The sequence below is a fragment of the Schistocerca piceifrons genome, chromosome 1, assembly GCF_021461385.2.
Source record: "Schistocerca piceifrons isolate TAMUIC-IGC-003096 chromosome 1, iqSchPice1.1, whole genome shotgun sequence".
Classification (NCBI taxonomy): Eukaryota; Metazoa; Arthropoda; class Insecta; order Orthoptera; family Acrididae; genus Schistocerca; species Schistocerca piceifrons.
In genome coordinates this window covers 1,000,798,068-1,000,814,384 of record NC_060138.1, presented here as the reverse complement: position 1 = coordinate 1,000,814,384, position 16,317 = coordinate 1,000,798,068, and the positions used below count along the sequence as shown (strand labels likewise).

General features: G+C 43.0%; 1 protein-coding gene across 1 annotated transcript in view; it reads right to left on the bottom strand.

Moving 5' to 3' along the window:
- LOC124798457 (probable E3 ubiquitin-protein ligase HECTD2) overlaps window positions 1-16,317 on the bottom strand; it is a 348,122-nt gene that overhangs the window by 97,008 nt on the left and 234,797 nt on the right.

Sequence of the window (16,317 nt, the reverse complement as noted above, 5' to 3'; positions counted from 1 at the left end):
ATTAAGTTGTGTGTAAGCTTAGGGACCGATGACGTCAGCAGTTTGGTCCCATAAGACCTTACCACCAAACTGAACGTGGCACAAGTGCAACCCTTCGGGAAATTGCTGCAGATTTCAATGCCGGGCCATCAACAGGTGTCAGCGCGCGAACCATTCAACGAAACATCATCGAAATAGGCTTTCGGAGCCGAAGGTCCACTGGTGTACCCTTGATGACTGCACAGCACAAAGCTTTACGAATCGTTTGGGCCAGTCAACATAGATACTGGACTGCTGATGACGGGAAACATGTTGCGTGGTCGGACAAGTCTCGTTTCAAATTGTATCGAGTGGATGCACGTGTGCCGGTACGGAAAAAACCTCATGAATCTATGGACCCTGCAGGTGACTGTTCAAGCTGGTCGAGGCTCTATAATGGTGTGGCGTATGTGCAGTTAGAGTGATATAGGACCCCTGATACGTCTACATACGACTGACAGGTGACACGTACGCAAGCATCCTGTCTGATCACCTGCATCCGTTCATGTCCATTGTGCATTCCGCCGCACTTGCACAATTCCAGCAGAACTATGGGACACCCCACATGTCCAGAATTGCTACAGAGTTGCTCATGGAAAACTCTTCTGAGTTTAAACACTTCCGCCGGCCACCAAACTCCCCAGACATGAACATTATTGAGAATATCTGGGATGCCTTGCAACGCGCTGTTCAGAAGAGATCACCATCTCCTCGTACTCCTACGGATTTATGGACACCCCTGCAAGATTCATGGTGTCAATGCCCTCCAGCACTGCTTCAGACATTAGTGGAGTACATGCCCCGTCGTGTTGTGACACTTCTGTGTGCTCGCAGAGGCTCTACACGATATTAGGCATGTGTACCAGTTTCTTTGGCTCCTCAGTGTAATTAAAATGCAGCTACGTAAAGAGCGCCACTGTTGGCTGTAATTATCGTATGGCAGCAAAAATTGGTATATATGCTAAAGCGTTAATGCGGAACCGATTGACGCCGGAAAAAATTAATTCCAATTTTGGCCGCCGGATGCAATTCTGGGGCTTCGAAGGCAAGAAAGACGTATAGAAATGTCTCCTTATGTAATGGATTGGGAACGCTAAGTGGGAAGAAAAAGTCAAACGAGTGAGAAAGGCAACATGTTGATTTTATTAGTAAATGCTGCTTACACAATTCGTTCAGTATGACGAGCAGAGACGTCGACGAGGTGCTGCACAGCGCCAGATTTGCACCTGGTGGCCAAAACTGGAATTAATTTTTTTTTCAAGCGTAAATCGGTTCTGCATTAACAAATCAGCATATCTATCAAGTTTCGGTGTCATACGATAATTACAGCCCAGACTGGGCCTTCGTGAGCAGCTGCACTTTAAATAGAACCGCACGGTATTACTCGTTGGAGGACACCGTAGTGCCGGGCGTTGCTGTCACTAACTTGATCACGTTATCACAGTAGGGTTGCCAATTTCTACATCACCTCTATATGGGGCACGATTATGCCTCTTAGATCTTATCCAGCAGCTGTTATTTTACTACGTTCAAAAAAATGGTTCAAATGGCTCTGAGCAGTATGGGACTTAACATCTATGGTCATCAGAACTTAGAACTACTTAAACCTAACTAACCTAAGGACATCACACACATCCTTGCCCGAGGCAGGATTCGAACCTGCGACCGTAGCAGTCGCGCGGTTCCGGACTGAGCGCCTAGAACCGCTAGACCACCGCGGCCGGCTTTTACTAAGTGAAGGACGTGCACAGTATAGTAACCCGATAACTCACATTAATCACTTTAGCGTTAAATACTGTATTAATAACTTCGTACGTAAAAATTACAGATCTTGTGTAAACACCTGAAAAAAATTCAAAGTGTGAAACACTACCTAACCCAAAAAGTTAAGCACCCAGAAGGGGATGAGGAAACAAATTGAAGCTTCATGGGTTGAGAGGGTATGTGACATTATTTCACGAATTTCAATGAGAGTCAGATTTACTTGGCAGTATGATCCCACTTATCGGTACGACCTTGCACCTCCTCTTGTCTGAGTCCACGCACTGATTCGGTTGGTTATGGTTTCATAAAGCCATTGTATCTTGTCCTGAAGCAAGCAGGAAGCTGGCCAACAACTGTCGTAACTGTCCTTCGTATCTTGGATACCAGCACTAGGATGTAACTGATGACCTAGCTGTGTACCCGACGACCAGGAGCAACACCGCTGTGCTTCTTCAAAACATTGTAAGGATGGGACCTCTCACGTGGTCTCTACCATACTCGCATATGATGGTTCATGTTCACCACTCATGACGCCATTCCAGAGCCAGTCGCTTGCGTAATGGTGTTAATGGCAGACTATGCATGGGACAATAATTCTCTAGTCCAGCTGCTGCTTAGGCTGAGTCGGTTAAGTAAATCTCTGACATTTAGCAGCGCTGTTGCCACCTTTCAACAGCGAAGTGCAAACGGATGCTAGCGAAAACAGTACCGTCTATAGAGCTGAGACAACACTGAGGCGTTGCCATAGAGACGTTTACAAAACCGCGTTACGTGAATTGTTCAAGTAGGCGCGCCAGTCTTCTGTGCCCAGCCTACTGAAACTGTCAGGAATGAACTATAGTCTCCGACCAGTGGTGCTACATGACACAAAACGTCACAGGGAGTCCATTATCTGTTCTCAAATGGCAGACGCAGACGTGAAAGGGGTTATAATCTGCTTGGTGCACAATATGGTGATCCTCCCTTGTGGTGGCCAGATGTGGTCCATTACAAACTTAATGATGAGTATGCATGCCATCATGCAGCCACCATCGGCCCCCTGTCACAGCCAAATACCCCAAAAATCTGGGTGTTGCATGATTCGATCAGCCAGCCAAATGGAGACCCACAATGACGCCCGTTTCTTATAACGCTGTTTCATGTCCTTCACACTGATCACTCAACATCTCATCAATCAACATCTCATCACTCAACATCTCATCACTCAACATCTCATCACTCAACATCTCATCACTCAACATCTCATCACTCAACATCTCATCACTCAACATCTCATCACTCAACATCTCATCACTCAACATTAATGTTGTTCATGCCCTTTATGCACCCTAAAAGGCCTGGCAACAACACGAAACACGAACAACACGATGCACTCTGATGGACGTTCTACTTGTCACAGAGAACTGAAATTCTTATCATTTACATTCCTGCTGATGATTTTTACATGTACGAAGTTACATTGACATCCTCATCCTTCCATGTGTTTGGCGTGCTTCGCTTTCCTTTGTCAGACAGTGTATATGCTTTTGATATTTCTCTTGCCATTGGAAAACAATCCTGACAGCTGTAACCTTAATTCAAAGTTATGTGAAATTTTGATTTTAGTTGTCAAGGAATACGTTTCTTGCATCACTCCATTTCGTTTTCATTATTGAAAAGCTCTCTCAACAGACTCTTTATTGCCATTGGTTCTGAGCTGCAATTAGTGCTGGCTAATTTAAATAAAGCACCTTTAACTGTTGGCGCAACTTCCCAAACCTCAAAGTATTCAATATTCCTCGCAGATTAAAGCTGTGAACCAGACTGGGATTTTAATTTGGGACCTTTCCCTCGCTTGTTTCCTTAACACATTGTTTTGTAACACACAGACTATACTATTTAAGTCACTTTCAGAGTTGGCTTAGGCAGATTCAAACTTAAACATACGTTGTCTAATAATAAATAAGTAGTGCTGTACTGTAATGTGAATCCGACAAACGAGTTATAAGACAAATTCATACCTCAGTATATTGATCAGTGACATATAGGTCTAACATTTAATTGCGACAAATGAGTCACACGAATAAGATAAATTAGCGGAAAAATATCAAATCAGGGGTTTTAGAGTCCTGTGCAAGATCCAAACGGAATAATTTCTTTACTCCTCAAATACGTGGAATCCCTTACAATATGGGATAGTTTGGAACTCTGAGATACAGCCGTATTGTTAGGGCACGCGTCATCTTGATATGGTATAACAAATGGCTCTGAGCACTATGGGACTCAACATCTATGGTTATCAGTCCCCTAGAACTTAGAACTACTTAAACCTAACTAACCTAAGGACAGCACACAACACCCAGTCATCACGAGGCTGAGAAAATCCCTGACCCCGCCGGGAATCGAACCCGGGAACCCGGGCGCGGGAAGCGAGAATGCTAGCGCACGACCACGAGCTGCGGACTATGGTATAACAGTTTCGTGTTTTTGGGTGCAATGAATTCAGGCGTACATGTAAAATTTTGGCAGTGTACCTGTGATCATATTCTGAGTGAACAGGTATTAATAGATCATGGTACAACAAGTGTTATAAACAGACGCAATGTGCTTTGAGTTTCTTTCCTCCAGTGTACCTCGTCACGAATGAGAATACTTTACTCAGAAATTTATATGTAAGATACCAAAGTGGAAAATTTTTTAAATTATGTAAAGTGTTAGTAAGAGAAGGGATGAGACATCAAATCAAAATTTATTTCTGTTTGTTTTATATGGAACTGCCTTGGCGCGGAGTGCCAGAAAAGCTTTTGCCAGTTGGTGAAAGACAGCTCTAGGAACCTTTTGTGGCGGTGTTCGTAGCGACAAACACTTGGCTGTAGAAATGGCTTACGAAGTCACCGCCACACTTTTAATAGCGGGCCGACCGGTCCGCTGGAACAGTGAACAGAAAGATGAAAGCCCAAACACTCATATTAAATAAAAGTCGGTACTTATCTTTATTGATGAAGATACAGAAACACAATAGTGAACTCCGTGTCTAGAGAGATCTGTCTAGTTCGAGTCGGAGCGGCTAGGTCAGTGTCGGCTGACGACAAACAACAACTCTGCTGCGATGAACACACAACTGACTAGCAAGTACACAATTCGGTGGCGAGTACACAACTGAGCGGCGAATGCAGAACTGTCCTAGCGCTCGCGACTCCAGCGCTTAAGAAGCCAGAAGCCAGCGGTGGCGCGCGCAGACTTGCGGCGATTTGCTGTCTCGCTGGCGCTGCTTATGCGGACGGCGTCCGGACTTTGATGCTGCCAACCTTTTGGCAGCGGGCTCGGTTGGCATTACTGGCTAGGACATAACAGAACTCCCTAATGAAACAAACGTAGGAGAAATGATTGCATTTAGCAGAAAACGGGGCACTGGGACAACGAAAATAAAAATTTGTTAATGAAATTTCAAGCTCTCCACAGAGCATGATTACATGTGAAAAAATGAAGGAACATCGTGTCTTTAGACTTGTTTGTCTCCTAGAGAAGATGGTACTAATAGACAGGAAAAGGAATCTGTTAAATTACAATATTAAATTATTACGTGTGTCAATACCCCTGAAGTTTAATCTGAAACAAAAACTTTATGTATTTTCCATGTTTTCTTACTTAAATGAGAGTACTGTAATATTCTATGTTTCGAATTATTAAAGAATCTGTAATGATACATGAATCTTCCTTTAATACAATTGTACAAAAAACTGAAATTTGGTGCATATTTAACTTCTCGAAACACTGATGTTCCAGTTACCAAGTTATTTTAAGTCCAAATAAATACTTTAAGCAGTGGCATCTCTTGTAACCCATGGATCATAAAGAGGCATACTTTATATCACCAAATATTCTCTGAACAATATAAGTATTAAATCGGGATCGTAAGTACTAGTTATGAATAGTACAATGTCATTTGAGATGCTCTTTTTCAGGTCGCTTTAATGACGTATGGTTTTGGTTGTGTGGAATGTTTGACAGCTTCGATAACATGCACCTTCGTGGTCAAACGTACTGTTGCGGCCCAGAATAAATTCGGTGTGCATGCCTAAATTTTTTCAAGCTTTATCCGGTGAGATCACAGCCAACTAGGACCAGAGTAACGATCAGAATGTCAACACGACTTAACCGCCAATGTAGCAGAAGGCAAGGCACTAGGCGAGCATTGCCATGCAACTTCTGAGCAATACATCGTAACAGGGCCGTATGAAGTATGGAAATGGAAATGCCGTGTGGCTAGGGCCTCCCGTCGGGTTGACCGTTCGCCTGGTGCAAGTCTTTCGAGTTGACTCCACTTCGGCGACTTGCGTGTCGATGGGGATGAAATGATGATGATATGGACAATCAAAACACCCAGTCCCTGAGCGGAGAAAATCTCCGACCCAGCCGGAAATCGAACCCGGGCCGTTAGGTATGACATTCCGTCTCGCTGACCACTGAGCTACCAGCGGCGGACAGTATAAAGTAATAATCCGAAACTCCAAGTGTCAGAGCGCCGCTGCAATAGTCAAGCGTTGCAGAAAGCCCCGAGCTCGGTAACACAGAATAGTTACTGAACCGCACAGTGAAGCAAAGATTGCTGACGAGGACAACAAACGAAGGCACATTCAGTCATGCACCTGGAGCCACCATGTGCGACAAGTGTGGGCTCGGCTCTATAAATGACTTGGCTTTTAGAGTTCGAGGATTCACTCCGTCATGCCGCCATTCTGTCCCTGTCTGCAGAATCAGAGAGAGTACTGGTCTCCTGAGTTTCAGTCAAACCACGACAAGCTGATAGACGATGGTCTGCCTTCTACCTGCTTGCTGACTTCAGTGCCAAGACGTAGCCAACTTGAAGCAGACCACAGCTGTGATCTGCCATTGCTGTCTACTTGGACATCGCGCATGAGAAGAAGACTGGCATACTACCAACTCTCTTCCCATTGAGGGTCATTTGTGGATGATCAGCAAACTGACGTGTCCCCACCATCCCGGTGTAGTGTTTTTGCACAGCCCCTATTCAACTCGTGAACATCTGCAGCAGTTTTGGTAGACCCATGGTGAATGACAAGGGCTTCGCAACAAGTGATATCCTGGACCACGTAGTCAGCTATTCTCACCTAAGCGCGCAACGGGTTGTCTACGGAAGTGCTGAAGTATAGAGTCGCTCTGTACTGTAGGAGTGGGCAATGCTTGCCCGTCCCCATTCTGCCACCTGCACGACAACACTCTGGGCGCAGCACACTGATCTACGTCACTGGCGTCAATTTGTGCTCATGAGGCATGTCAGCACTTCTTTACAACACACGCTGAGGCCTAGCTGCTACACGACGCACCAAAGCAGCTTTATTACTCTGTATACTCATCCTGGCGAATAAATGTTATTACATATAACAAACACTGTGTTGCTAACTCCTCCAGGCATAGCACCTGATCACTCCCACATCACCACTCAGCTGTCCAATCCCGGTAGTTCAGTGGTCAGCGCGACAGACTGTCAATCCTAAGGGCCCGGGTTCGATTCCTGGCTGGGTCGGAGATTTTCTCCGCCCAGGGACTGGGTGTTGTGTTATCCTAATCATCATCATTTCATCCCCATCGATGCGCAAGTCGCCGAAGTGGCGTCAAATCGAAAGACTTGCACCGGGCGAACGGCTACCCGACGGGAGGCCCTAGTCACATGACATTTACATTTACCACTCAGCTGCCTCGGACAGACCAGGTCGCTATAGCACGAAGGAAACATGTAGTGAACATAGCAGCTTTATTGCAAAGATCTATAATACTAAGCTTTTGTTTTCATTGTTGATGAGTCAGCAGTGGTGTAGTTAAGGTTCAGAGCTACTAATGATGTTAAGCTTATATATTACACTGTTGACAACTAGGAGTCGCAACCAGGATTGTACACAACGTCTGTTAAGAGAACTTTCTCTCTGTTGTGTACGATTTCGCACACAACAGTAAGGAGAGGTGGGCTGCACAGTGGTGTGGCAACTGTCATGGTAGGGAAGCTGGACAGAAGCAGAAATAATTATCGAGCAAAGTAGTAGTAGTAATAGTAATATGGTATTCTGCCTGACGGCAGGTCTTGTCATGGGTTAAGCCTCTTCCACTTTTGTCTGTCCACAGACAGTCTTTTCATTCCTGAATATTTGTCTCCTTTTATATTGTCCAGCATTTGATATCTTCTTTTTCCTCTTCCCCTTTTTCCCTCCGCCATTCATTCTATTCCTTCCTTCAATAAACAGTCCCTCCTCAAACAATGTCCAATCCAGTTCCGTTTTCTCCTTCTGATAACTTTCAGCATGTTTCTTTCTTCTCCATCTCTTCTTAATACTTCTTCATTCCTTACCCGGACTTCCCATTTAACTTTTTTCCATTCTTCTCTATATCCACATCTCTAGTGCCTCCAATCTTCTTTCATTTTCCTTCCTCAATGTCCAGGTCTCCGCACGTTATAGTACAACGATCCAGATTTTCATTTGGTAAGTCTTTTCCTCAGATCTTTGTTTAGTGGTCCGCAAAGTAATTTCTGTTTCCTCTTGAGTCCTTCTTTTGCCATTGAAATTCTTTTCCTAATTTCTTTTGAGTAATACGTATCATCCATTATTACACTTCCCAAGTAATTGAAGTTATTCACTTGCTCTATTTCCTCTCCCCCTATTTTCATACGGCATTTTCTCCCCTTTCCTCCAATTACCATGGTTTTCGTTTTCTTCTTGTTAATCTTCATTCCATATTCTTCTAGGTCTGTGTTTAGATAATCTAACATTTGTTCCGTCTTTTTTGCACTCTCTGCCATCACAACCATGTTGTCTGAAAATCTTATACACTCCACTCTCCGACTCCTATACAAGCTCTTTTTTTCACTAATAATTTCCTCCAGATATATACAGAACAGTGTTGGTGATAAACAACAACCTTGTCTTACACCTCTTCCCAGTTCTATTTCTTCACTCATCACACCCCCTATTCTACCATTTTTACTCGAACAAATTATCACAGTAAAGAGAAGATCTACTTAACTTGTATTTCTCATAGCATACGAAGACTCATTACAAATAATGCAGCAACAAATAGAGCCCAGCTCTAAATGTTAATAAGGAAGAGCTCTCTGAACTAAAGCGTTGGGGCCACGAAAAGGCGGCGCCCGCGTAGCATCACGTAGCTAAGTGGCTCTGAGTGCTAGTGGGGCTCAGTGGCTGCTTCCAGCTGTCCTACAGTGTGGCGACAGAGGACTCTCATAGACCAGAGCCATTGCAGGCTTGGCTCAGCGGGTGTGCACCATTGGATCCGCCGGATCCTGCATTACCGCTATCGGCGTCTGACGGAAACTTGCAATTCCGCTGCCAGCTTAGAGACGCCGGTAGGATGGAATACATAATACTACACTCTCCATCTAGATCAGTACAGCCTTTCTTCATCGCAGCAGTAGACGGGGGAAAGTGGCGGGCCCTTGCTCCAGCCAACTTTTTCCCTGGTAAAGACTCCTGGTAATGATTTGAGAGCAGGCTGAGTTGAGATGGGGCCATAGTGGAAGGTCTGGAATGACTAGAATTCCCCTCTCCTAAGTGGGATTGAACGCAGGTCTTCCAGGGCCAGAGACTAATACTGTACCTGCTAGACCACCACTTAGATCACTAGTGCAATCAGAATTGTACAATATCTGATCAAAAGGACCCGGACATCTTTTAATGAACATTAATATACGTTACCCCCTCCCCTCCTCCCCCACCCCATGAACCATGGGCCTTGCCGTTGGTGGGGTGGCTTGCGTGCCTCAGCGATACAGATGGCCGTACCGTAGGTGCAACCACGACGGAGGGGTATCTGTTGAGAGGCCAGACAAACGTGTGGTTCCTGAAGAGGGGCAGCAGCCTTTTCAGTAGTTACAGGGGCAACAGTCTGGATGATTGACTGATCTGGCCTTGTAACACTAACCAAAACGGCCTTGCTGTGCTGGTACTGCGAACGGCTGAAAGCAAGGGGAAACTACAGCCGTAATTTTTCCCGAGGGCATGCAGATTTACTGTATGGTTAATTGATGATGGCGTCCTCTTGGGTAAAATATTCCGGAGGTAAAATAGTCCCCCATTCGGATCTCCGGGTGGGGACTACCCAAGAGGACGTCGTTATCAGGTGAAAGAAACCTGGCATTCTGCGGATCGGAGCGTGGAATGTCAGACCCCTCAATCGGGCAGGTAGGTTAGAAAATTTAAAAAGGGAAATGGATAGGTTAAAGTTAGATATAGTTGGAATTAGTGAAGTTCGGTGGCAGGAGGAACAAGACTTTTGGTCAGATGAATATTGGGTTATAAATACAAAATCAGATAGGGGTAATGCAGGAGTAGGTTTAATAATGAATAAAAAAATAGGAGTGCGGGTAAGCTACTACAAACAGCATAGTGAGCGCAATATTGTGACCAAGATAGACACGAAGCCCATGCCTACTACAGTAGTACAAGTTTATATGCCAACTAGCTCTGCAGATGATGAAGAAATTGATGAAATGTATGATGAGATAAAAGAAATTATTCAGGTAGTGAAGGGAGACGAAAATTAAACAGTCATGGGTGACTGGAATTCGAGAGTAGGAAAAGAGAGAGAAGGAAACATTGTAGGTGAATATGGATTGGGGGTAAGAAATGAAAGAGGAAGCTGTCTGGTAGAATTTTGCACAGAGCATAACTTAATCATAGCTAACACTTGGTTCAAGAATCAAAAAAGAAGGTTGTATACATGGAAGAATCCTGGAGATACTAGAAGGTATCAGATAGATTATATAATGGTGAGGCAGAGGTTTAGGAACCAGGTTTTAAATTGTAAGACATTTCCAGGGGCAGATGTGGGCTCTGACCACAATCTATTGGTTATGGACTGTGGATTAAAACTGAAGAAACTGCAAAAAGGTGGGAATTTAAAGAGATGGGACCTAGATAAAATGACTAAACCAGAGGTTGTACAGAGTTTCAGGGAGAGCATAAAGGAACAATTGATAGGAATGGGGGAAAGAAATACAGTAGAAGAAGATTGGGTAGCTCTGAGGGATGAAGTAGTGAAGACAGCAGAGGATCAAGTAGGTAAAAAGACGAGGGCTAGTAGAAATCCTTCGGTAACAGAAGAAATATTGAATTTAATTGATGAAAGGAGAAAACATAAAAATTCAGTAAATGAGGCAGGCAAAATGGAATACAAACGTCTCAAAAATGAGATCGACAGGAAGTAAAAATTGGCTAAGCAGGGATGGCTAGAGGACAAATATAAGGATGTAGAAGCTTATCTCACTAGGGATAAGAGAGATACAGCCTACAAGAAAATTAAAGAGACCTTTGGAGAAAAGAGAGCCACTTGTATGGATATCAAGAGCTCAGATGGAAACCCAGTTCTATGCAAAGAATGGAAAGCAGAAAGGTGGAAGGTGTATAGAGGGTCTATACAAGGGCGATGTACTTGAGGACAACATTATGGAAATGGAAGAGGATGTAGATGAAGATGAAATGGGAGATACGATACTGCGTGAAGAGTTTGACAGAGCACTGAAAGACCTAAGCCGAAACAAGGCCCCCGGAGTAGACAACATTCCATTAGAACTAGTGACAGCCTTGGGAGAGCCAGTCCTGACAAAACTCTACCATCTGGTGAGCAAGATGTATGAGACAGGCGAAATACCCTCAGACTTCAAGAAAAATATAATTATTCCAATCCCAAAGAAAGCAGGTGTTGACAGATGTGAAAATTACCGAACTATCAGTTTAATAAGTCACAGCTGCAAAATACTAACGCGAATTGTTTACAGACGAATGGAAAAACTGGAAGAAGCCGACCTCGGGGATTATCAGTTTGGATAACGCAGAAATATTGGAACAAGTGAGGCAATACTGACCTTACGACTTATATTAGAAGAAAGATTAAGGAAAGGCAAACCTACGTTTCTAGCATTTGTAGGCTTAGAGAAAGCTTTTGACAATGTTGACTGGAATACTCTATTTCAAATTCTAAAGGTGGCAGGGGTAAAATACAAGGAGCGAAAGGCTATTTACAATTTGTACAGAAACCAGATGGCAGTTATAAGAGTCGAGGGGCATGAAAGGGAAGCAGTGGTCGGGAAGGGAGTGAGACAGGGTTGTAGCCTCTCCCAGATGTTATTCAATCTGTATATTGAGCAAGCAGTGAAGGAAACAAAATAAAAATTCGGAGTAGGTATTAAAATCCATGGAGAAGAAATAAAAACTTTGAGGTTCGCCGATGACTTTGTAATTCTGTCAGAGACAGCAAATGACTTGGAAGAGTAGTTGAACGGAATGGACAGTGTCTTGAAAGGAGGATATAAGATGAACATCAACAAAAGCGAAACGAGGATAATGGAATGTAGTCGAATTAAGTCGGGTGATGCTGAGGGAATTAGGTTAGGAAATGAGACACTTAAAGTAGTAAAGGAGTTTTGCTATTTGGGGAGCAAAATAACTGATGATGATCGAAGCAGAGAGGATATAAAATGTAGACTGGCAATGGCAAGGAAAGCGTTTCTGAAGAAGAGAAATTTGTTAACATCGAGTATAGATTTAAGTGTCAGGAAGTCGTTTCTGAAAGTATTTGTATGGAGTGTAGCCATGTATGGAAGTGAAACATAGACGATAAATAGTTTAGACAAGAAGAGGATAGAAGCTTTCGAAATGTGGTGCTACAGAAGAATGATGAAGATTAGATGGGTAGATCACATAACTAATGAGGAGGTATTGAAAAGAATTGGGGAGAAGAGGAATTTGTGGCACAACTTGACAAGAAGAAGGGACCGGTTGGTAGGACATATTCTGAGGTATCAAGGGATCACAAATTTAGTATTGGAGGGCAGAGTGGAGAGTAAAAATCGTAGAGGGAGACCAAGAGATGAATACACTAAGCAGATTCAGAAGGATGTAGGTTGCAGTAGGTACTGGGAGATGAAGAAGCTTGCACAGGATAGAGTAGCATGGAGAGCTGCATCAAACCAGTCTCAGGACTGAAGACCACAACAACAACAATGATATACGCTATCCACCTTTCGCAGTTATGACGGCTTGAACTCTGCTGGACACACTTCTCATGAGGTGTCTGAATCTCTTTGGAGGAACCGAAACGAGAAAAGGTAATGCTGGACGCTGAGGTCTGCATCGAATTCGACGTTCTCAAGTTCATTTCAGAGGTGTTCCACTGGCTTCAGGTCGGGACTCTGGGTAGGCCAATTCAATTCTGGAATTTTATTGTGCTGCAACTGCAGGAAAAAATACCGATGACATTGGGATTTCAGGAAAGCTGACGGCGGAAAGAGATTTTAGCCAGAACTAGCAGTGATACCTCTTACCCAGTAACGAATATAACGAATACATATGCTATGCAACACCCCTACTTAACAATTCTTATTGGACATAACTGAACTTCAAAGTTAGCGATTAAATTCTTAGATAAAATTGTTTCAACCATGGGATTTGGTTTTAAAAGGCGCCAGAATCAAAAAAGCATCATATGTGACTGAAACAACATAGTTTCAAAACATGCATATTTGTTTTAGAACTTACTGAAACAAGACACATCATCACTTAACGTGAAGTCCTACACATATTACGCTGTGAATGCGTTCTACCACGGTGATAGTGTGCGAGCAGTATTGTCTACCAAAAGTGTCGGTCAGTGATTAATTGTGATGCTATGCATGGCGTTGGCGCATAGGAGTGTAGCGTGTGATAGCGCTGTACTTGTAAGAGTACTGGTGAGTGCGCTGTTACTGCCTATCTCGTTCGTAAACACGACGGTGCTACCACAGTGCTGAAGTCTTCAGTCAGCTTTGCCAACTAATAAGCATTCAATCCAAGTCATGTATACATATGTGTGTGCGGGGTAGAGGAGGGGGGGGGGGGTTAGAGAGAGAAATGGTATATTGTTTAGTGGTGGTTGTAAAAAAATGACTGAACGCGGTGCGTCTGCCATCTGGTGGCTATGACAATACTAGTTTTCTTCAAACAAATAATTTAAAATGCAAAGCACAATTTTGTTTTTTATCCCAAACATGTTTCGCTACAGTTGCAGCATCATCAGTGGGCTTTTATTTTATGGATTTTTATCACATAGTGCGGTTTTCCTGATTTATTACGTTTTTACAGTGACTGTTTTCTTTCACAGTTTGACAAACTATGAAAGAAAACAGTTAGACAAACTGTGAAAGAAAACAGTCATTGTAAAAAACATAATACATCAGGAAAACCACATCATGTGGTAGAAAGCCATAAAGCAAAAGCGCACTTATGATGCTGCAACTGCAGTGAAACATGTTTGGGATAAAAAACAAAATTGTGTTTTGATAAAGGCGGACCCCATCCAAAAACATATGTATTGTTAAAGCAAACACGGAAGAAAGAGCTTCAACCCCAAGATGATGATATAAAATGCAATTTATTTTACAAATGTTCAATATTAAACGACATATAGTGTACAATGGTGGGCGATAAATACTTTGGACAAGAAGAGAATAGAAGCTTTCGAAATGTGGTGCTACAGAAGAATGCTGATTAGATGGGTAAATCACATAACTAATGAGGAGGTATTAATTAGAATTAGGGAGAAGAGAAATTTGTGGCACACCTTGCTTAGAACAAGGAATCTGTTGGTAGGACATGTTCTGAGGCATCAAAGGATCACCAATTTAGTATTGGAGGGCAGCATGTGGGGTAAAAATAGTAGAGGGAGACAAGGAGATGAGTACACTAAGCAGATTCAGAAGGATGTAGGTTGCAGTAGGTACTGGGAGATGAAGAAGCTTGCACAGGATACAGTAGCATGGATAGCTGCATCAAACCAGTCTCTGGACTGTAGACCACAACAACAACAACAGTGTACAATGCCCAACTGCCAGAGGCCAACACTTACATCGTACTCTATTAAGTGTATGTAGATCGCTAACGTTTTAAGTGACTTCAGATTTTCCAAATATCAAAATTATCGCAAAGAATTGGTTGCCATTCGCGAAGAGATATTGTACACTAGTAAACAATCAGTTGCAGTTAACTTTAGTGTCACTTATTGTTGATGGTCTGTCGTAGTATTACTGTTTTTGTTATCTTTTAAGGTTTCTGTCAGTTATGGACCAAAATGTTTCAAGATTTTCTTTTCTATTGAGCTTTAACTTAGTCTAACATTTTTTCATTCTCCTTCAATAAGTTTCCTTCTGTATCTTAGACAAAATTTTCTTATGCTGAAGAACATGGTTGATCGACGAGAATCGTGGTAGAGTCACTGCGTAATTTTGCGAAAGAAATTTGTGACAAACTGTAGTTTTGAGTCGTTTCGCGAGGCGTGCAGAATTGTTGCAGTTGGTAGCGCAATGCTCCTAAAACTCCACTCATGCCATCCTGACTTATATTTTCTGTTGTTTCCTGAAATCACAACGCTTTTTCCACTATATACAGTCTAATTGTAAGACAAAAAAGAGGAAACTTCACAAAGGAATTACCCAAATGCGTAGGAAGTCGCTTGAAGTGATGTACATGTACACACGAACAAATGATTACAATTCCAGAAAAAATGGATGACTTGTTCAAGAGGAAGAGCTCCATAAAATAAGGGAGTCAATAAAGCGTTAGGCTACCTCTGGCTGTTATGCAAACAGTTATTCGGTTTGGCATTCATTGAAACAGTTGTTTTATGTACTTCTGAGAGACATCATGCGAAATTCTGTCCAACTAGAGAATTAGATCGTCAAAATCCTTCGGGCTTTCAAATTGAAAATGAATGAAATGAGGTGGCCCTCAACTACGTACCCTCTACTCAGCGTTGGAATATTAAAAATTTTGGCTGGTTTCGTTGTCTAGGGGCTGGGATACGTAGTTGCCGCATTACAGGCCAAATACTGCTGAGTCTTCAGTATACGATAAGAATTAACACATGAATCGAATGGTCGAAGGTTTCTATCACTTGGCAATTGCGAATTATGAATGTAACATAAATTTATAAATGGAAGATTACAATTAAATAAAATCTGCAGGTACTATCTTAACGACTTTAAATGATGAGTACGATAGTAGAAGTACTTTTGAGAATGTGGTATATTTCTGCAAAACGCTTATTGGTCTCGACGGTCCACCAATAAAATAAAATAAAAGTTGAATAACAGGGAAACAATAGATTCCTACTTCACGTAATTAGTTATGAACAGCAACATAGCTCGCGAGATATTCACTTCTGAACGCATACTACATCTTCACTTCAGAAGCCATGGAAATCACACACGAGCACAGGTTGGCACTCCGATATATTTCTATCCTCTGCAACCATGCGCAAACTGCTCCACTGTCCACGTCTTTCCGCCGACTCTGCGTCCGTCACGACGTCGTGTCCAGCACTTCCCGTGTCCTGTGCTGTCCCGTCCAGCACTGCCCTTCCCCCACAACTGCCCCGTCCCCTCTCGAAACGATCCTTCTCCCCCACTTCCATACAGTCTCACCATTAACGAGTGATGTGATTGGCTAGAGCGCTCCCTCCATGTCTCCAAGCCAACTTACACTCACAAACATA